At 54.5% G+C, this 22841-nt stretch overlaps 1 non-coding gene across 1 annotated transcript; it reads right to left on the bottom strand.

Annotated features, from left to right (window-relative positions):
- Positions 1-9716: 9716 nt before the first annotated feature.
- Positions 9717-9777, bottom strand: LOC142432883 (U7 small nuclear RNA). The gene has a single exon (XR_012780980.1). It is a non-coding gene; the product is annotated as a U7 small nuclear RNA (small nuclear RNA).
- Between the last annotated feature and the right edge of the window lie 13064 nt (positions 9778-22841).

Here is a 22841-nt window from a genome sequence, read left to right as displayed (position 1 = left end):
ACGCTCACACCCTACCACACACTCACACTCATGCACACGCACACTCACACCACACACATGCACACACGCACACACACACATACACACACATGCATGTGGACTCACATATACATACACACTTGAACATCATGCACCCGCACAATCACACACACACATACACACACGTACTCATACGCACACATGAACATCCATGCATGCACACACACACTCACACCCACATGCACACTCACATTCATGCACACACAATCTCACACCCACCCACACATGTGCACTCACACAAACATATGCACACTAACATCCATGCACTCACATTCATGCACACACACATGTGCACTCATGCACACACACAAACATCCATGCAGTCACACACTCACACCCCACCCCACACTCACACTCATGCACACACACTTTCACCCATGTACACCCACGCAAACATATGCATGTGCATGCCAGCATGCATACATACACATTCACACATGCACTCACATGCACATGCATTCGCACACATATTGGCACATGCACATATTTGTATGCACACCTAGATCCCTGTACTCATGTGCATACACACGCGCACACCAGGAGCGACTTGGAGAACCCGGAGAAAGACATTTGCAATGATCAGCCCCATGGCTGCCACCTTGCAGGTGGTGTAGTCAGGTGCCCTTGAGGTGGTCCGACTCACAGTGACCCGTGTTCAACAGAAAGAAAAACTCCCCCATCTTGTTGAAGCCCATTGTTGCAGCCCTGTGTCCATCTGTCTTGTTGAGGACCTGCCTCATTCTCACTGTCTCTCCACTTAACCGAGCATGACGCTTCTCCAGGGACCGGTCTCTCTGACAGCACATCCAACATACATGAGACACAGTCACCCCGTCATTCACCTTGGGTGAACGAAGGAGCCAAGCCACAGAGAACCCTCTGTGGGCACATCCTCCTCCCACACTCGGGGTCCCTGCTGCTCAGAATCGGCTTCACGGGCAGCAGAGCAAGCTTGGACTTGCTTGTTTGTTCGCTTCTTCAATATAGCCTCCTCTTAGCTGGATGGGTGCCCGGTGGACTGGTGAGTCCCAGGTTGGACTACCACCCACAGGCCAGTGCTCAGAACCCCCGGGTGCTCCCAGGGAGAAAGATGGGGCTGTCTCCTCCCGTGGACGCACAGCCTCAGAGCCCCTAGGCAGCAGTCCTCCTCCGTGCTAGAGGGTGGTCACGCTGAGTCACGGTGGGCTTGACTGCAGTGGGTGGGCTAGATGCGGCTGTCTGCTCCTGTGCAGAGAGTTACAGGCTCGCAATCCCCCAGGGCCAGTTCTACCCTGTCCTACAGGTGGGCTGTGAGTCAGAATCAACTCGATGACAGGGACTTTGAGGCGTTTCTCATTTGTTTGATTTTTATGTCGGCACTAAAGAGCTTATGTCCAAATAAGATCCCACCTATATGCACCCAGTGGTGAGGGCGTGACTATGTCTTGTTGGGGACCCAGCAGTGGCTGTGTCCCTGCTTCAGGCCTCCCTGAGCTTTTCATTAGCCAGCCTGCAAGCAAAGGGACCTTGGGGCAACAGCCTGGGTGGTGGACGGGGTGGGCACTGCCAACCCAGTTCTACCAGGAGGAAGCTGAGTCGGTGGCTCATGCAACAAATATTTTTGGCGAGCCTGCAGAGAGTGGGCCGGCTCGGAACAGACAGGGAGTTGGCAGTGGCACAAGAACAAGGACACTGAGCAGGTATCGGGGGCAGGGCCAGGCCCTGCCCTCAGCCTCGGCCTCTCCTTGTCAAATCAAGGATGCTACTTTGAGGACTAAAGGGCCCCAACCCAAGCCCTGGAGTTTTCCATCGGTCACCTTGCACGCAGGCGAAAGCCAGACAGTGGACAAGGAAGCGCGGAGAACTGGCGCCTCTGAAGGACGGTGGAGGACATCTGAGTGACCACGGCCAGCTGAGGAACAAAAAGAGAGCCCTGGTGGTGTGGTGGTTACGTGTCTGGCTATGATCTGCTGGATCGGCAGTTCAAAACCACCAGCAGCTCTGTGGGAGGAAGGCTGGGCTCTCTACTCCCGTGATAGTCTCAGAAACTCCCAGCGGGTCGCTCTGAGTCAGCCCTGAGTCGACGGCAGTGAGCTCGGTGTGGGGGTTTTTCCAGAAGAACGAACCAGTCTGGCTTGGAGGAAGAGAGGGCAGGCAGCTTCTTCCTTGGGAAACCAGTTTCATCTCTCACCCCTGGGGCACCTCACAGCGGGAGGGGAAGGGGGCAGAGCCTGGAGGAGCGGGATGTGATGCCTGGGCAGCTCAAAAAGTGGAGGGTCTCAAGGAGACGTTGAACACAGAGGCTGCAGTAGCTGGCTCAGACGTACCATCGTGAGGACGGCACGGGCCAGGCTGCGTCTCTTCCTGCTGCGCCCAGGGTCCCTGTGAGCCAGAACCAAGCGGAGAGCACCTAACCACCCCCGCCCCTCCTGATGAACACCTTATTGTGCATCCCAACCCACTCTGCAGCCGAGCAGACACTCATGGCTGTGTGGTACTGCCCCAGCCCCCTTTGGTGGGCTCCTTTTCGAACCCCGGGCACCTGCATCTCCAGGGGCTGGACCTCGGCTCCGGAGAAGGCATTCTTGGAAGTGAGGAGACCGCATGTCCGGACATGTGCTGCCCCTGCTGGGAGCCTCCGTGGGTCCCTCAAAGAGAGATGCTCAGTACCTAGTGTGACTGGCTTGGAGCTGGGACTTTGAAGATGCTCTTGGCGACCACAATGTCACACTGGCAGGGGGTGGGGGGTGGTCTGAATTCAGCCTTTGCAGGGTCCTGATGAAGTGGAGAAGAGACACAGAGACGGAGGGCCTGGGGCACCAGAAGCTGGGACAGACCAGGAAGGGTCTCCTCTAGAAGTGTGTGGCCCAGCCAGATCTGAGAGAGAGAGAGAGAGAGAGAGAGAGAGAGAGAGAGAGAGAGAGAGAGAGAGAGAGAGAGAGAGAGAAAGGGAGAGACTGTAGATGATTTCTGTCTTCTGAAGCCACTCCCCTTGTGGTCCGATGTTATGTATGATGGCCCCACGGTGAGACAACCCCTGGCTAGTTACACGTGCCTGCAGGAAGCCCAGCTCCTGAGCTCCAGCAGGGCCGGCCTGTGTGGGCAGGTGGGGCCAGGCCTCGACCCTTCTCTGACCCTGCTCTCTTCCTTCTGGAAGCACTTTCTCTGTCAGCCCCTCCCTGGACCACTGGCAAGGCTCTGCTTGCGGAGAACCCAGTTGAGGTGGAATGTAGGGTGTGTGGGGGCTGAGGGCTCTGAATTCTGGGGAGGCCAGAGTTTGAGTGTGTGGACTGGGACCACGACTGCATGTGACACCCTCTCCAGAGAGCGCCTCCTGCGTTCCTTCACTCACTCACTCACTCACTCACTCACTCACTCACTCACGCACGCACACACTTTCACTCACCCACACATAGGCACACACTCATACACACACTCATGCCTGCACACACACATGCACACATTCACTGACACACACATGGACATACACGCACACATATTCACTTCACCTGCACACGCACACATATTCACTTCACCTGCACACACACACACACACACACACACACACATGCACATTCACTCTCTCGCTCAGAAACACGCGTCACCCTCTCCTGTTCTGGCGATGAGCTGCCCGAGGGAGCCAGCGAGCACCAGTGGGTGGTGGCGAGACAGCGAAGATGAAGTAGGGCAGGTGACAGTCCTTCTGCTGCACCTCCAGTCGTCTGGAGTCATAGAGGGGCTTGGTGATAAGACACAGAGGTTAACTGCCAGGTTAGCAGTTTGAATCTCCGAGCACCAACAGGGGCTGGCTGGGACCCCAGAGGCGGCTGTGGCTGTGGCAGAGCTCTGGGCAGGGAATACATCATCCTAAGAGACCACAGCTCCTGGTGTGTCACAATGTTACTGTGCACATGCCACAGGGACACCAGGGAAAGGGCCCTGTAGCCTTCTGAGGAGGGGACATGGAGCTGGTGAGAACATGCGGGGGAGGGGGCAGGAACAGCTGGGGGCAGGGGACCCTGCTCCAGGAGCTGAGCCCTTCCTTGCACAGCACCCATGGCTTCTGGCCAGGGCAGAAGGAGAACAGGAGACTCTAGCTAGCATGCTCTTGCCCCACCCAGACAGACACTCCCTGAGGGGTGGGTGCTCTGCACATCCCCAGATAAGTGCCTGGCAGCAACACACCCTCTCTTGCATGGGAAACCCTGCCTTGTGGGCTGGGTGTCCAGGGCCTAGTTGAACCCTGTCTCCATGCCTCTAGGAAGATAGGTCCCACTTCCTGCCCTTTGAGGTCAGATCTGGCCCTTCTCTCACCTTGAATCATGACCTGTCTGCCCACCCCCACCCACAGGCCATTGATGGCACCCAGAGGAACCCCCAGCTATGGCAGCGTAGGAACACTCGGGGTCGCTGTTTGCATCATGTGTGTGTGTGGTGTGACAATTCTCATGGATGGCAGTGAGGAGCATGTGTGTGTGTGTGTGTGTGTGTGTGTTCTACAAGCTTCATGCATTTGTTTTAATCTAAAAAACATAGTCGTATCCATTGCGCAGGGTCTGGCCGACAGCACAGGGCTCTCACCACCCCCGTCTTCATGCTGACTCACAGGGGCCCTGTGGGACAGGGGAGATCTGCTCCTGTGGGCTTCTGACACTGTAACCCTTTACAGGAGTTCCAAGCCCCATCTTTCTCCCGTGAAGTGACGGGTGGTTTCGAACTGCTGACCTGGAGGGTGGCAGCGCCGTGTGCAGTCGCTGTGACACCAGGGCTCCTTGTCTATCACGGGGCATGACAGCCTGAAGAGAGTGGGTCTGTTTGCTGGACTGCACACGTCCTTCCATCGGAAACTGCGCTCTGCGAGGCACGGGGTCCGTGCTGGACCAGCCCAGAGCATCAGCTAGCATCGTCTAGGTCGCAAGCGACAGAGGCTGCCCTGGCTCTGTTAAGCCCACAGGGGACTTAGTGGAAGGATTGCAGGCGCTCATAGAAGTGAGGGCAGAGGTTCTGGTTTGGAAAAGAGGACAGACACACAGACACTTGACCTGGGGGTGGGGGTGGGGGTGGGTAGGGGTGCGGAAAGACAGGAAGCACAACCCTCATCCCCATGTGGGGGCCTGTCTTGCCTGGACCCTGCCTGTTCTGGGGACATGAGTGGGAGCTGCCCTTTGGACTTTCCTACTGGAAAGTGGGCCCTTGTTCTCCACGCACCCAACCCTCGCTTCTCCAGTACCTACTGTGCCAGATGTTGTCTGTGTCAGATGTGGCCTGCGGATCTAGGACAGGGGCCCTCGGGCAGCTCATCGCTAGAACAGGAGAGGGTGACACATGTTTTTGAGCCAGAGAGTAAATGTGCATGTGTGTGAATGTGTGTGTGCATGCATGTGTCAGTGAATGTGTGCATGTGTGAATGCAGGCATGAGTGCGTGTGTGAGTGTGTGCCTGTGTGTGGGTGAGTGAAAGTATGTGCGTGCATGGGTGAGTGAGTGAAGGAACGCAGGAGGCGCTCTCTGGAGATGGCGTCACATGTAGTCGTGGTCCCAGTCCACACACTCAAACCCTGACCTCCCCAGAATTCAGGGCCGGGGCTAAGGAACAAGGTGGTCTTTCACGTCTCTGCTCTGTGAGCCCTCAGCCCCCACACACCCTACATTCCACCTCGACTGGGTTCTCCGCAAGCAGAGCCTTGCCAGTGGTCCAGGGAGGGGCTGACAGAGAAAGTGCTTCCAGAAAGAAGAGAGCAGGGTCAGAGAAGGGTCGAGGCCTGGCCCCACCTGCCCGCACAGGCTGGCTCATTGGAGCTCAGGAGCTGGGCTTCCTGCAGGCTCATGTGACTGGGCAAGGGATGTCTCACCTTGGGGCCATCGTAAGTAATGTAGGACCACAAGGAGAGTGGCTTCAGAAGGTAGAAATAATCTATAGTCTCGCTCTAGGACAGGGAAGAACTGCCCCTGTGGGTTCCGAGACGGTGACCGTTGACCGAGTAGAAAAAGCCTCATCTTTCTCCTGAGGAGCCGCTGGTGGTTTCCAACGGCCGGCCTTGTGGTCAGCAGCCAAAGGAGTAACCACTGTCCCACCAGTCTCCTCGCTCTCTGTCAACCGGGGTCTAAGACTTGCTTGTTAACTGAGCCTTCCCACCGCCTCATTGTGCTCTTCCTCGCCACACCTGTGACCTCTCCCTGGCCAGGTCGCCGCTCCTAGTCAGGGGCTCTCCACAGAGTCAGGGTCTGGACCCCTTTGAGCCTAGGGGCCTTGAGGTGAACCCCAAACCCTAGCGATCCTCCAGGAGAAGTGGACGACCTCCTGGGGATTGAAGGCAGGGTCCTCACGGGAGCAGCGGGGGGGAGGTTCAGTCGGCAGACCTGATCTTCCAGGTGAGAGCCAGGTACTTCTTTGCACCACCAGAGCACCTCAGAACCTGGGAATGGGGGCCAGGGGATGTTTAAGGGCAGAGGGCTCCACCCTCGTCCCCACATGGGGACAGGCTTGCATGGGTGGAGGGAGAGAGCAGTCCTGTCTCCTCCCTTACTGGGAAGTAGGACTTTGGCCCCCCACCCAGTCTACAAATATTGACTGAGCTCCAGGTGCCATCTGCAGAGCTTGGCAGGGGCCATGGGGTGGGAGGTAGACAGGCCCTGAAATGGCATGATGGTTCTCAACATAGAGAGCTGGGATGCTGGTGTGGGGGGGCTTAGTTTTGTTTGGAATATTGTGTGACCACGTGGCCTCGCCTAGTGTGGCAGTTACATAATTTCATGTCAACTTGAAATGTGGGGGTGGAGTCTAGCCTGTCAATCGGGTCACAGCCTGACGGTGCCTCCTGTGGGTGTGACCTCCTCTCTCCCCCTGTTCTCCCTTCCTGTGACACCATACTGAGAGCTGCCCAAGCCCTGTGCTGTGGGTGATGTGCCCACCGCCATCGGATGAACAAGATCTGGCACCCACCGGCCGCTGGTGTTCCTGCATTCTGCGTCATTGCATGAGGCTTCGTGAGTCTGAAGAGCGGCTTATGGACTTGAGTTGGACTGGGCTGGGATGTGCTCTTGATAGACATTTAATTACTCCTTGATATGAAGCTTTCCCTTACACACAGACGAGCGTCCTTGCATGAGCTTCTCCAGTGAGACCGGCCTAACACACCTTGTCACCTTTTCATTTCATCCCAGCTGCAAAGAACCCTAGATTCTAAGGCTTAGAAAGTCAAGTCTGAACCCTTTCTGGACACTTAGCAGGTGCTCACCTTGACGCTAATTCCAACTCACAGCCATTACCAGTTGGGCTGCTGAAAGGTCAGCGGTCAAAACTGTAAAGACGAACTGAGGCACAGGACGAGTGAGAGGTAAACTGAGGCACAGGAAGATTGGACAAAGATAACTGGCAGGGAAAAGGCAGAGCAGAATCATAAATAGCTTAATTACGGGAGAACTCCTGGGTGAAGCTACATGGTCTAGCAAGTAGCGCAGGGGAATCTCGGGGGTTGCCCGGGGTCTGGGGTTTTTAAAGGAAATTGGAGAGAGGGAGGTCCACGCAGCAGCAGCAAAGATTATGTCCATGTCAGCAGTGAGGTTGATGGCCTAGGAGGTCAGCGGGAGGGTTTATGGTCCAGGGTGAAGTTTATCAGCTCTGGTAGGCAGGTTGTCCGGTTATCAGGGAGTCAGGCATCCCTAGCACCATTTCTCGGTCTCCTCATTGCAGGGACAACTGCTGACCAACAGGGATGCACAGGGAAGCAGGGTCCCGGCCTGCTTTAGCTTAGGCCAATCAAAAGCCAACAGCCGCTCTGAGGGAGACACATGAGGCTTTGTGTTCCCTTTGGGAGTCACAGTCTCAGAACCCACACGGTCAGGTCTCCTGTCCTGTAGGGTTGCCGTGAGTTAGAATTGACTCAATGGCAGTCACTGCAGTAACTCACACCTGGAACTGCTTCTCTTTGGTCAGGGGGGCTATCAGCTGGGAGTCATGTCTTCTCAGGCCGGCTGTCCCCCAGCCCTGCACCAACCTCTCTGTTAGGGACTGAGCTTCCTAACCATTTAACCCCGCCCCCCGCCCCCAAGGAGCCCCTCTTAAGTTCATGAGGGGGTTGAAAATTCAAGTCAAGCCTGAGTCAGGGAGCTCATTTGCATCTGTTGAAGGACAGGTTTATTTCCATGTTTGGGAATGGTAAAGGCTTTCCAGATTCACACCTGGAAGGGAATCTGGGCATGGCTAAGAGGGAGACCTCTGTCTCAGAGGTCATCCTGGATCCCCAAAGGAGGGGTAATTACAATGGTGAGAGGTCTGCAGGGTCAGGTGGGCAACATCTACTGGGAACGTGGGGAGCCAGAGAGCCATCCAGGTAAGGGCCCATTGGGGACAGAGACTCAGGCATCTGGAATCTCCGGTCCCGGGAGTCACGCTCTGGGATTGAACTGTTTCCACTGGACCCTTTTCCAGGCTGAGCAGAGGTGGAGGAATGTCCTGCAAATGGGCTGCAAGGACAGAATTAACGAGGGCAGCGCGTGCACAGAACACTCACTCCTACCCAGTCCAGGCCCCTCCCTGCCAGAACCATATGGGGGTCACCTCTGCTAGCAGGCACTCCCAGAATCCATTTGCGGTGGGTGGGACCCATGAAACCTGGTTACTCTGACATCCTTCTAGCCAGTCTCCAACTCCCCCCCCAGAGGACCTTGCCCTGCACGGCTCTGGGAAGACGGTGGGGAAGATATGGAGAGGATTCCCTGGAGCACCATCCTGCTCTGAGAATCAGGATGAGGGGAGCAGGGTCTCATTGTCAATAAGAACCAGGAGTGGAGTTCATCCTCCGGATTCAAGGCTCCTGTATGGTGATCCTCCTCGATCCAGAAGACAGCTGTGACATCGGAGAAACAGCAGCAGAACCAGGAGCCAGAGCCTGGAACAGAGTGATGGACGGCCCCACCACGGAGCAAGCGAAGCTGAGTGCTTTTGTTCAGGAGGCTGGCTGTCGGGGTAGGTGCCTCTGGATACCTAACATGGGGAACTGGGTGCACTGACTCACAGAGTGTGAGCTCGAGGCTTACAGAGGAGTGTCGTGCCCTTTGGCACTTATTGGCAGCCCCAAAAGAACTTTGTAGCATGTCCTTATAAACAACTGTGTCCTGAGCATTTCTGACCCACAGAGCACCTGTTAACTTCCTTCATGAACCCTTTCACCATGAAGCTCGCCTGAGTGGTGTGGTTACAGCAACCCATTTTAGAACCCAGTGGGAAGAGAGGATGCGCGGTGTGGCAGCTACATGATCTCCTGTCAACTCGAGAAGAGGTGGAGTCCAGCCTGCCAATCAGGTGGCACCTTGATGACCTCATTTGGGAGGCACAAACGGAGATACATAGCTCACTGAGTCCAGATACAGGCTCACTTCCTGTGAGACATTCCTGCTGACAAGACACATGGAACTACACTAGTGCCCTGGATGTGAAGGAGCCATGTGGAGACTCCTGCTAGCGCTGAGATGCTTCCACTGTCACTGGATCCACAAGACCTTCCACCCACTGGCCTGTGCTCTTCCTGAATTTGGCGTCATTGCCTGTGTTGGGTGCATCTGAAGTGGAATTTGTAGATTGGTATCAGATATGTGGGCTAATGTCAGACTTATGGACTTGATCTGGACTGGGCTAGGATGTTTTTTCAATATTCAACTGCTCTTATGTGTAAAGCTCTTTCTTTCTTTCTTTTTTTTAGGGGTTTTCCGGGAAGACCAGAAAACCTGCTAGACAAATTCTAAAAGAGCTGTAGCACTGTAAAGCTCTTTCTTATACATATATGCACCTCCCTAGATTTGTTTCTCTAGTCTACGTGGCCTAACACACAGCGAGACACAGAACTCAGAAGTTTACGACTTAGTAGAGTCTGAGAGTCCGGCCCAAGGAGCCCAACAATGCTCCCATCAATCCACACACCCAATATTCTAATTTATTTGCTTTAAAACTACATTAATAACAACAACAAACATCTCGCTGCCATCTAGTCGACTCCGACTCACAGCGACCCTAGAGGACAGGGTAAATTGGCCCTGTGAGTTTCTGAGATGGTCACGCTTCATGGGAGTAGAAAGCCCCGCCTTTCTCCCGAGGAGCGCTTGGTCGTTTTGAACTGCTGACTCTGTAGTTGGCACCGCAACCTGTAATCACTATGGTATAAGCTGGAGCCCATATAAAGTGTGAGGTAGGAACCTTTCAGTCAGAGCAGGAAAACACAATGCTCTCCACGAATGGACAGTGGATGGAGAATTGAGACTGCACCTTCCAAAGATGGACGATGGTGAGACTTGGAGAAACACGGCAGCCCTTCCCCCCACCCCACTCCCCAACCCCGATCCTGTTCCAGCCCTCACAGGTCATGTTTTTTGGTCACCTTCATTCAGAAAGCAACCTTGACGCAGATGCCCAAGCCCGCTCTTGCCACCTACCTGCATGCTGGGGCCTCATGGAACGAACCTCACCTGGGGCCGGCCTGGTTCCTCCTTGGGGCTGCCTTCTGTAAAGAGAGTGTGTCCATCAGGCAGGTGTGTCCATGTCTGCTCCTAGGCTGGCCACAGCACACCAGTGACGGCCAAATGAAGGCCAAATCCCTCAGTCTGACCTTCTCCCTGCCCTGGCCCTCCAATATTTGCCCCAACAAGACAAGTCCCACCCATAGCCTCTTCCCTCTCCTCACCGGGGCCCCTGGCTTGGGTGACTGGGTCCTGCCTCACAGCCCTTGGCTGACCATGCACTCCATCTGCTTCCAGCCTCAGGGAAATGGCACACACTGTCCCTCTGTCCCCTGCTTCGTATTCTTAAGGCTGACATTCAAGTGGCCACCTAGGAAGCCTTGCTTGACAGTGTCCTCTCCACAGAAAGCCCTGTAGGTGACCCAGTGACCTTCGTCATAATGATCATTATTGGTGTTTATTTCCTGCTTCATATTAGCTGCATGTTGGCAGGGCCAGGGGCTGGGCCTTTCAGGTGACAGCTGAAGTTTCACACCCTCACCCCGACCCCAGTACAGAATGAAGAGTAATGCTTGACAGAAAGGTGCTATGCGTTCTCGTAAAGGTTGCTTGGTCGGATGGATGGTGATAGGAAGAGAGAAGAGACAGAAGAGGAAAGAGGGGCAGGTGGATGGATGGACAGTAGGACGAGCTGGGAAAGAAAGGGTGGATGACAGGAAGGAGAAAAGTTAGAAAGGAAAAGTATGTGGGTGGATCCATGGATGACTGAAAGAATGAATGGGGAACAGGACGGACAAGATGGAAAAAAGGAAGAGCATATGTCTAGAGGGATGAGTGGGTGGGTGGATGCATGGACGGATAATAGGAAGCTTTGGGAACGTGATAGATGAATGGATGGATAGAAGGAAGGGTGGGTGGGGAGATGGTCGGAAGGAGAAAAGGGTGGAAGGAAGGTAGGTAGATGATGGATTATTGGATAGAAATAAGGAAGGGCAGGTATATGGATGGACTTTTGAGTGGATGAATGGAAGGATCGATAAACAAATGAATGAATAGATCAGTGGGTGAGGAATTGTGGATGATGATGAATGGATAGGTAATTAGCTGGATGGATAGATGGGTGGAAGGATAGGAGGCTGGGTAGATGAATGGATAGGTGATTGGATGCATAGATGGCTTGAGTAGATGAGATGGATGAATGATGAATGATGGATGGATGGATGGATGGATGGATGGATGGATGGATGGATGGATGGATACGTGATTGAGTAGATGGGAGGATGGAGGGACGACCGAGCAGATAGATGGCTGAATCAATGTTTGCATGGGAAACCGGGGGTACTGTCTTGGGTCTATTGAAAATGAGAACAGTAGGATGGCTGCAAATGAAAAAGCAACCCTCGAGCCTGACTCTCCGCGCCACCACGCCACAGTCCTCTCGGGCTTCCCTTTCCTCTGCTGAAAATGGAAAGAACACGAGTGCCTCTTAGAAGTTATTGGAGGCCCCCCACGTCCTTGAAAGCCTGCGTGGGGACATGAGGTGCAGCTGCACGCAGTAGCTCTGCCTGTGGGCGAGAGGTCATCACTGTGGGCAGCTGCCCTCCTCCAATGTCACCTGCTTCCCACTGCTGCTTGTCCTTACCCGCACCTCTCCCCCACCCCACCCGTACTCTATTGAGAGCCGGAAAGCACTGCTGGGAGGGAGGATGGACGCCCACCCGAAGCTCACAGTGCCTCATCCCCAATCCAGCCACGCTGCATCAGGCTCGCTGCAGCCACTGACCAGTCCATGGCCACAGCCGCCGTCGCACAGCTCTGTGTGTGTCCTGCTTGGTGGCCTCCCTGAAAGCCAGCAGGCTGTGTGCTGGAGGGCCAGCGATGGTACTTATTTTACACGGTGATAAACTCCACCAGCGCCAGCCCACTCCCTCAGGGGGACTTCACGGCAGCTGGTGTGGTGGCAATGTTTTCCCAAGGTGTGGGAGTGGAGCTAGCCACTTATTCTCAAACAACGTGGACACAGACGCACACACTTACTAGGCTGGGGCAGGTGCTGGGGAAGCAATTGAATGACATTGTCACCTTGGCCAACCTGGGAGCAGGGTCCACGGGACCTCTGAAAGCTTGAGATGTCTTCCAGGAAGACACTAAACACATCAGCCTGAGAGGAAAGACCCCCATCCTCCGTGAGAGGGGGTCTGGGGCCTGAGTGCTCGCCCCTCTTCTCTCTTCCCCTCCTCTCCCTCCCCCTCCCTGCAACTGGGGAGTCTGGGGATCTGAGGGGAAGTGTGAGCACTTCCCGTGTTTCTAGACTCCAGCAGGATTGCCCAGTGACAGTCTCCTGGGAACAAAGCCGGGCTCCGCTTATGTTTCACTTACATGTGAACCACACCCGTCTGGAAGGTTAACTCCCTCCCTGGGGAGGGAAGGTCTGCCTCTGTGTCTCTGTCTCTCTTGGTCTCTCCTGGGGTCTCTCTCTCTCTCTCTCTCTCTCTCTCTCTCTCTCTCTCTCTCTCTCTCTTTCTCTCTCTCTATGTCACACACACCACCACCACCACCACCCTGTGCCTTGGAGCTGGCAGACAGCACACAATCCCTCCCCCACCACTTCTGAGCCACGTGCATCTAGACTCGCTCTCAAAACGCAAGCCCTCCTTCCTCCCCACACCTTACATGGAGACCCTCTGTGCCCAGCCACCTGCTAAGCCCTGGGCCAGTGTTTCTCGCCAGCCCCCTGCTCCTAGGCTGTGTGTCAACTACTCGTGTCCCAGAGGGCCCTACAGAAATACATGCCCACTGGCTCACAGCCAGCCTGCTGGACATGCTGGGACTGACCCCCAGGGGTCAGAGGCTGCTCTCTTAGGAAGCAGACAGCCGCATCGAGGAGCGTCTGGTGGGTTCAAACTGCCAACCTCTCAGTCCGCCGGAGAAAGAACCACTTGATGTTTGTTGGGACTGGCTCTGAGGACTCATCTACACGACCCCAGTCCCTGAACAGGAGCCCTGGTGGCATAGTGGTCACATGGCTTGGGCTGCTAACTGAAAGGGCAGCAGTTCAAAAGCAGCAATAGCTCCGCTGGAGAAAGAGGAAGTTTTCTCTTCCCATGGCGAGTTACAGTCTCGAAAGCCCACAGGGTCAGTTCTACCCTGTCCTGTAGGGGTGCTGTGAATCCCCATCAACTTGATGGCTTTGAGAAGAAGAACCCCCAAACAGCATGGAGACACCCATTTTACAGACAAGTAACCTGAGGATGGCCTACAGGAGGCCGTGGGCCCATGGTCACTGGGCTGAACATGGCAGAGACTGAGCTGACGCCAGGGCCTGGGTTGCAGTGGAAGAAGTGGGTGTTCAGGGAAGTTGGTGCTCTTGGGGTACGTGTCGCTGGCAGGGGGTGGGGGAGGGTGGCCGGCAGGCCTCGGCACCCGAACTCACCTGTCTCCTTACGGTGCCTGACATCCTCCACGGGGACACCATGACTCCCCACACATGTGCATGCACACATTCAACATACGTGTTCCCACTCAAACCCAGCCTGCCCATGTACTCATATGTACAGTTACACACACACACACAGGATCATCTATATACAGATCCTCCCACATGGGTATGGTCACACCTGGAGGCTCATGCTGGCTCTCACACCAGTCCTGACATATAGCCACATGTGAGCACCTGCCTGGGAAGATTCCATTCACTTTCCATCCTGTTTCCTACAAGCAGTCTGAAACCCTTCATACAGGCTCCCCACCCTCACTGCCACCACCCCCCACCACGTGCACACCAACACACATGTGCTCAGGCTAGGAGCTGCACAGAGCCCAGACACACAGCACTGAGACAGCCACAAAGTGTGGGTGTCCTTCACAAATGGCTCCCCAGCAGGCGGCCCCATCATTAGAGGGCACTGAACCCCAATAGGGGGTGAGGGATTCTGAAAGTCAGCTCCCTGCTCCTGCTCCTGCCAGGACACCTCATTCTGAGGGACAGCCCCAAGTCTTCTGTACTGGGCACCCTGAGAACCTCCCCCTTGACCCTTCGGTGGGGACGTGGGAAGGGACAGTGAGGGTGGCCCCATGAAGCAGGCTGGATGAGGGGTCAGGCTCTGCCACCTTCCAGTCTGGGACCTCCCTGCAGGTACCTTGTGACACCTCCTTGGACATGTCCACCAGCCCGTCGTGGTCGCCACCAAACATTTTGGGTTCCTGCTGGTCAAAGTCTAACACAAAAGTGGGGAGTCAGTTAGGTGTGCATCCTGCAGCAGAGAGATGCCCCGAATTTGTGGGTGGGGAGCCCACATGTCATGAAAACATAGAGGCCCCTCATGAGAGACAACTGCTTCCCCAGTGCTATTACTCCCTCCATGCCGCCCTATCAGATCCCAAATCCCTGGGTTTCAGTTGGGCCCTGGGCTGTGGAAGTAGAAACATCTCTTCCCAGACTCCCTTGCAGCTGGCTGTGGGCATGGGACTAAGTTCTGACCAATGAGAGGTGAGCAGACGCTCCTGCCTCTCTTCCTTCTTGCTGGGGGCAGCTCGGACCCTGTGCTGGGGCAGTGGGCTGAGTACGGGGCAGGTAACCGAGAGGGCAAGGTTACCCCACTGGTCACTCCACAACACTGTCAGCCCCCATGAAGATCGACAGCTCAGAAACCCCGTGCAGGGCCTCTGGGGCAGAGTGGGCTTGATGGCAGGGAGATGAACTTGACTTGGAGTTCTGCTGTGTGTACTCCCCTTCTGGGTGGGAGGTCCACATAAAAATGAGAAGCTGATACCAAGGGCTCAAATAGAAAGAACATATTTTGAAAAAGATTGTGGCAACATATGTACAAAAGTGCTTGACACAATGCATGGATGGATGGATGGTGATAAGAGCTGTAAGAGTCCCCAATAAAATGATTTTTAAATAACTAAAAGTGTCCTTTCCACTGGGTCTGCACTTTGAACCAGTTGGCTCCAGTTTGACTCCTGCTGGGAAATGGCCTAATTCTAGGCCAGGGGTAGTGAATCTCGATATAAAGCTCCCCCGGTGAATCGTATTTGTACAGGTGGTACAAGAGCATCACCCAGGGGGTTGGTGACCCTGCAGAGCCTGAGTCAGCACACCTGGGCCCCACTAGGGGGCCGAACTGACTTCTCAGGTTCAAACTCTGGGCTGCTCCAGGCTGAGACAAGGCTCCGGACTGGAGTCTCACTAAGGCCTCACTTGTGTGGCACATGAGTGCACCACCTCTGTCATCTGCACAGCGACAAAACCCACAATCATCCTGTCGATTCCAACTCACAGTGGCCCTGCGGGGGTTTCTGAGCCTGCACATCTTTACGAGATAAGACAGCCTCATCTTCCTCCCTTGCAGCACCTGGTGGGTTTGCACTGCTCACCTGGGCTCAGGAACCCCACGCCTGACCCACAGAGCCACGTAGGTTCCTCTATCTACCTGACCCACAGAGCCACGCAGGCTCCTCTGTCTGTCTGACCCACAGAGCCACACAGGCTCCTCTGTCTGCCTGACCCACAGAGCCACGCAGGTTCCTCTATCTGCCTGACCCACAGAGCCACGCAGGCTCCGCTGTCTGCCTGACCCACAGAGCCACGCAGCCTCCTCTGTCTGAAACAAGGGTGCCTTTTGGTGGAGGGGCAAGGGGGAAGGAGCCCTGGTGGTGTAGTGGGTTATGAGCTGGGCTTCTAATTGCAAGGTTAGCAGTTCAAAACCTCCAGTCACTCCGCAGGAGAACGATGAGGTTTTCTACTTTACTAAAGAGTTACAAACTCAGCTACCCACGGGGCAGTTCTGCCTGCTCTAGGGGTCCATAAGCATCTATGGCCTTGGATTTGGAATTTTGGGGGGAGGGGTAGGGTAGCTGGCCTTCCTACCTCTCTCAATGACCCCACGGGCTCCCCAACCTCCTCACCAACCCTGCTCTGAACTGCTTGGAATAGAGAGGGTGGAATCCCCTGTCTGTCTGGACGCAGTCATGTGTACACTGGGGCTTCTAGCCCACAGTCTAGGTGACTCCAGTCCTGGTGTTGGACTCTGTACCCACTCCCTGGGGCACACCCCTCCAGAGTAACAGCACCCACTTTTCTCAGTGCGGGAAGGGGTCCCTGCTCACTTAGATAGGGATACTTGAGGTTCCACCAGTAGAGAGAGGGAGAGAGAAAGGTTCATTCTTCATAGGAATGGATTGCAGGAGCACAGAGGTGATGCAGGTAAACCCTCCCTCGCCCGCTCTCCCACCTCCTCTCCGGGGCAACACTTCCGGCAGGCAGGTGAACACACAGCCATTGAAACAGCAGCGATGGGACTTCTGTCAATTGATGTCCACCCGGCAGACCATCTGCAGGCAGACTTCAGGGGGCAGCTCCATCATGGGCTAAGGGCAATACTCCAGGTACAACGGTATGCGGCTAGGTTTGGGGGCGTCCCTATCCTCCGCCTGTGGGGTGGGAGACTGGGAGGGAGACAGAAGACATGGGCGGTGGGCCAGGCCCAGCCATATGTCTCCGGGACCTTGGACCTCCTGAGGGGAGGGGTGGAGGGTGGACAGAGAGAGAGGCAGGTCCCAGACAGGGCTGCCTGGGGCAGGGGGCCTCTGAGGGCTGGAAGCAGAAGACTCAAAGCCAGTCAGAACTTAAGCCATGCTGACATTTTGATAGTTGTATCCACACGGTGGGCAGTCACCCCTCCTCAAATCCAACATGTTGACAGTCCTCATGGCAAGGGTGGTGATGCTGCTGAAACAACCCCAGTTAAACAGAATGACAAGCTCACGGAGAGTCGAACAAACATTCTTAAGTTCACACACCCGGATATATGAGATGCCCAAGATCAAACCCATGGCCAGCCAGACACAGCTCGTAGAAACACTATGGGACAGGGTATAACAGTCCCTTTGGGTTTTCAATGCTTTAACGCATTATAGGAACAGACAGCCTCAACTTTTGCCCCGGAGCAGCGGTGATTTCAAAGTGCTGACCTTGTAGTTAGCAGCCCAGTGCATGGCCACTGCTCCACCAGGGTGCGCGCGCACACACACTCACACTCACACTCACACACACAAATAGATAGGCATGTTATATGTATAATATATATATATATATCTACACACAAATCTATAGGTATCCTATATGTATATAGAGCCATGGTGTCACAGTGGACTATGCATCCGTCTGCCGGCTGCAAGGTGGGAAGTGGAACTCACCAGCTATGTGGAGGGAGAAAGATGAGGCTGTTTGTTCCCATAACATTTTGTCTGAGAAACCCCCTGGGGCAGGTCTCCTCTGTCCTCTATGAGCCAGAATGGCCTTGCTGGAGGTGGGCCGCCTAGATGTTCTCTGTTGCACAGAAATGTGTGTGCGACATGTGACCTCACTGTAGGAGGGGCTTCCCGAAGTGCGTGGAAGCATGTAATGAGGAGATCAGGACAGTTTCCCATGTGGAAGCATGTAATGAGGAGATCAGGACAATTTCCCATGTGGAGGGATGCAATGAGGAGATCAGGACAATTTCCCACAACCTTGTGAAACTCCCGCAGACATACAGAATTCACTCACAGGAAACAGTGCTTGGTTCTCTGCGTTTCTAACTTGTAGCCCAGTTGGTGGTACAGAACCAGGGTGATGCCGGCAGTAAAGAGACAGCACACAAGATTCTTGTCTTCCAGGGGAGTCCATTTCACAGTGGCCCGCAGGGCAGGCAGAACTGCCCCGTGCGCAGTTTCTGAGACTGTAACTCAGGGGTTCCAACCTTCCTCATGCCGCGACCCTTTCATACAGATCCTCATGTTGTGGCGACTCCCAATCATAAAATTATTTTCGTTGCTACTTCATAACTATAAGTTTGTTACAATTATGAATTGGGCGACCCCTGTGAAAGGGTCATTTGACCATCCAAAGGGGTGGCGACCCCCAGGTTGAGGACCGCTGCAAGTGTACCTCATCTGTCTCCCCAGGAGCGCCTGGTGGGTTTGAACTGCCAGGGTTCATTTAACCTGCCAATCAGATCGCAGCTTGATGACCTCATTTGGAGGGGCTAAGGAGATCAATAGCTCACCTGAGGGGCGGGCACACGCTCACTCCCTGGGAGACATTCCTGACTGAGATGAGCCTGCCCATGGAGCCACGCCGGTGCAGCCAGCGTGGAGAAGCCTGCCATCGCTGAGATGCTTCTCCCGCCACTGGATCCACAAGACTTTCCACCCACTGGCCTGTGATCTTCCTGCATTTGGCGTCATTGCATGGCTGCGTGACTCTAAAGAGGAATTTATGGACTAGTTTTGAAAATGGGCTAATGTTGGACTTAAAGACTTGATCTGGATTGGGCTGGGCTGTTTGATCAATATTCAATTACTCTTGTAGATACAGCTTTCTTCTACACGTATGAGTCCCCCTGGATTTGTTTCTCTAGTCCACTCAGACTAACACACAACCCAAAGGTGTCACCCACGAGACCCCAGGGCTCCTGCACAGACTGGTCCTGGTTCTCCACAGGATGTCCCTCGGCCTCAGCAGGGCCACCAGTGTGTCCACACACTGCCATAGATGAGACAGGGCACTTAGCACAGGGGAACGGGGTCAGGAGCAAGCAGTAGCGCTGTGCGGGGGAGGATCAGGCTCGCTGGCCACTGGAGGCTGCTCCACCCACGCTGCTACCATGGCCTGGCTCTGCACTGGAGAGTGGGTGCCGGTGGAGTGGGGAGGGGAGGGGAGAGGAGAGAGAAGAGGAAGAAGGAGGAGGAGGAGGAAGGCTGAAGGTGGGGAAGAAGGTATATATCAACCCTGAAAAGCCCACCAGCTGTGCCCTCCACCTTTGCCTAAGCCATTCACTCCTTCCTCAGTGGCACAGGCTGCACCGCAGGGCACTGCCTCCACGGCCTGCAGGGGAACAGGCATTGGAGAGCAGGTCCCCTGTGAGCAGATCAACAGGGCTCCTTGGAGGAGGCCCCATGGGAAGGGGGGCGGCCTGGGTCCCCACCTCCAGCCACCTAGCGCATCCTTCTTGTAAATTGTCAGGAATTCTCACATCATGTTCCCAAAGTACAAACGAACATGGACCCAGCTTGGTGGGTCTCCCTAAAGACAGAAGGGCCACTAACTAGGGGTTCAGCCTCTCATGCCCCTGCCATGCCCGGTCTCCCTAACACCTGCACCATCAGGAATCCTCCCCAAGCTGGGAGCAGGAGGCACAACCCCATGCCATTAGCTCCTAGTTCATTTCCTATAGCACGAATGGATTGGACTCCAGTCAGGGCCGGCTCTCTCTAAGCTTAATGTAACCAGACAGCCACCCCTGCCCCCTGAGGGCGGATTAAGAGTGCTTTGGGCCTGGGGGTGACACATTTTCCACCCACCTGCTTCCCACATCCAGCCTCATTTGTGATATTCACTGGAAGCCTGAGATGAGGAGGGAACCCACTCGGCCCCTCAGGGGACTCCCTGCGAAGCGCTTTACAGCCAGTCCTCAGATGAAGCCCAGAAGAAGGGGGTGGGGGTTGTATATGAAGGATGACTTTGAATTCTGAGAAAGTACCTACTTGGCCTCCAACAAAGATAGAGACCCACTTCCCCTCTTGGGTTCAAGGCCCCCCAAAGCTAAAAATGAAACTCCCTGCCCATCTCAAGTAGATTCTAAGTCATGGCAACCCTATCGGGACAGGGTAGACCTGGCCCTGTGAGTTGGCAAGGATGCCACTCTTTACAGGAGTAGAAAGCCTTGTCCGTGTCCTGCAGAGCTGCTGCTGGCTTCAAACTGATGACCTAATGGTTAGCCACCAGTGTGTAGCACTCCACCATCAGGGCTCCTCAAGGCCTTGGTTTATATGTGAGACCAAGCCCCCTCTCACCACTGTCCCCTCCTGCTTCCTCTCAGCCACATTGGTTCCCACTCTCTGCTCCCCCAGACAGCCCTCACTGCCCCCACCCATCAGCTGATAAAACAGCACCCTATACCCTGTGGAGAAAGGTGGCAACTCACCCAACTTGATAGCATCCTTCCAGAAAGTTCCAGAACAAACATCTTCTCATCACCTCCCTGAGATTCCCATCCTTGATTTCCTGCCTGTCTAGGGTTCCTGCAGTAAGTCGGGTCTAAACACCTGCCCAGTGTGAGCCTCCGAGCCTGCTCAGTCTAGGACTTGCCAGCCACGTGGGTCTTACATGGATCTGGGCAGTCCCCTGCTGGTTATGTTTAAGTCTTCCCCCACCACTCCCAGGAGATGGATTTGGAATGAAAAAGAAATGATGTCACTTGGAAGACCCTGACCCAAGCTATGGTCCTTTCAGCAGCCTCATGCGCATGCCAGATCAGACCAAGGCCTAGAGCAGACTGAGCAGGGGTTGGTGCATTGGAATGACAGTGTTGAAGATCGGAGGAGCTGTGTATTGCAGGATAAACAGGTCTGTCTTGAAGGAGGTCCAGCCTGAATGCTCCTTAAAACCAGGATGTCTGCACCTCATTTCAGGGACGGTGCACCCAGTGTCCTGGAGAAGGACATTGTGTTAGTCTGAGTACTTTAGAGAAACAAATCCTCAGAAACTCATACATATAAAAGAGAGTTTTATATAAAGGGTAAGTGCACATCAAGAAAACAGCCCAAATCAGTGCTGCCCAAGCCCACAAATCCAACATTAACCCATATGTCCAACAGCAATTTACAAAGTCCTCCTGCATCTCACAAAACACATGCAATGATGCCAACTGCAGGAGGAAAGCTGAATCAGCGAGTGTGTAAGCATCTCAGCGCTGGCAGGGGTCTCCACACGGCTGCTCCAGCACCCAGGGCTGCATCGGGGTCGGTCCATGTAGCTTACCCTCAGGGATGTCTTGCAGGAAGTGAGCTTTGCCTGCTGAAGCAGGGACTGACTAAGCCAGCTTCCCCTTAGTCCAACCATCAGAAAGCAAGAGACCCAAGCACTAGAAAGGCGAGGCTCACTCAGCTATTTATCACTCTGCCCTTCAATTAACCCCACATGTGTTTATCGGCCAGGTTGGCACAATAAACTTGAACTATCTCAGCCATCCTGCTTGGTAAAGCAGAGAATCAAGGATTAAACTTGCAGCATGTGGACCTCAACCCCTGTGGGTGTCAAAAGACCCTTTCACAGGCGTTGCCCAATTCATAACCGTCAGAAAATGATCATCATGAAGTAGCAACAAAAATAATGTTATGGTTGCGGGAGGGAGGGTGTCGTCACCACCACATGAGGAACTGTATGAAAGGGTCACGGCATTCGGGAGGTTGAGAACCACCGGGCTCAAGGAAGCCCCTCGAGGAGATGGACTGACACAGTGGCTGCCACAATGGGGCTCAGACTGAACGAGGGGCCTGTGGATGGCACAGGACCGGGCAGCGTTTCTTTCTGCTGTCTGAGGGTCACTATGAATCAGAACGGACTCACTGGCATTGGATATCCATGACCGCGTTGCCAAGCCTGTTGTTTCTGCTGGCAGGGGGTGCAGGATGTGCCCCTGCTGGACTCCTTTGGTGGGGAGTTGAGCTCAGGATGCACAAATCTGGACCGGGCCCCCAAGCCACCTCCTCTGTCAACCACAGGTGCAGATACGTAGATACCAGCGCATGCACTCGGGCTCTGTGGAGACCACGCCATCCACCAGGTCAGTGCCTTCACCCACAGTTCTGATGGGAATAGCTCTCTGCCTTCGAGTCAATGTGGACTCACAGCAGCCCCGCAGGACAGCGAAAAACCGCCCCTGTGGGTTTCTGAGGCTGTAACTCTCTACAGGAGCCATACCTCGGCTTGCTCCTCTGGAGCAGCTGGTGGATTTGAACAACTGACTGGGCAGTTAGCAGCACGATGCTTAGTGTCCTGTACAGGAGGGTTCCAGAGGACACATATATACACACACACAATGTCACCTGAATTTACATGTTGGAGGAAGAGTTTAGAAAACTTTTGCTTATTTAACATTTCTAGTATTGTCAGACTTAAAACAAACAATTGTCAGTACTTGAAACATCAGGAAAAAGAAAGTGAGCCACTTCCTTTGGGGAAGAAGCATCCAAACCCTCAGGCTGTCCTCATGTCTGGTGATCCCTCCCGGCCTTCCCTTCCAGTGAAAGCGCTGCCCTGCCTTGGGCTATTCCAATAACTAACTGTCAGCCAGACCAATAAAGAGGTAGCCCAGACCATCCATCCATCTAGATGTCTCCTCAGACCCCAAACCAAACTCCATTCTGACTCACCACGACCCAGTAGGACCAAGTAGAACCACCCCTGCGGGTGTCTGGTAGTGTCAGTCTTCATGGAAGCACATGGTGGGTTTGCATTGCCAACCTTCTGTTGTAAACCAGTGCTTTAACCACTGTGCTTCAGGGTGCCCTCCTTTGAGGGTACCTGTGAGGCTCACATAGGAC

This window comes from Tenrec ecaudatus, chromosome 18, assembly GCF_050624435.1.
Source record: "Tenrec ecaudatus isolate mTenEca1 chromosome 18, mTenEca1.hap1, whole genome shotgun sequence".
Classification (NCBI taxonomy): domain Eukaryota; kingdom Metazoa; phylum Chordata; class Mammalia; order Afrosoricida; family Tenrecidae; genus Tenrec; species Tenrec ecaudatus.
The sequence above is the reverse complement of the archived record's forward strand: the minus strand, read 5'-3'. Positions and strand labels throughout refer to the sequence as shown.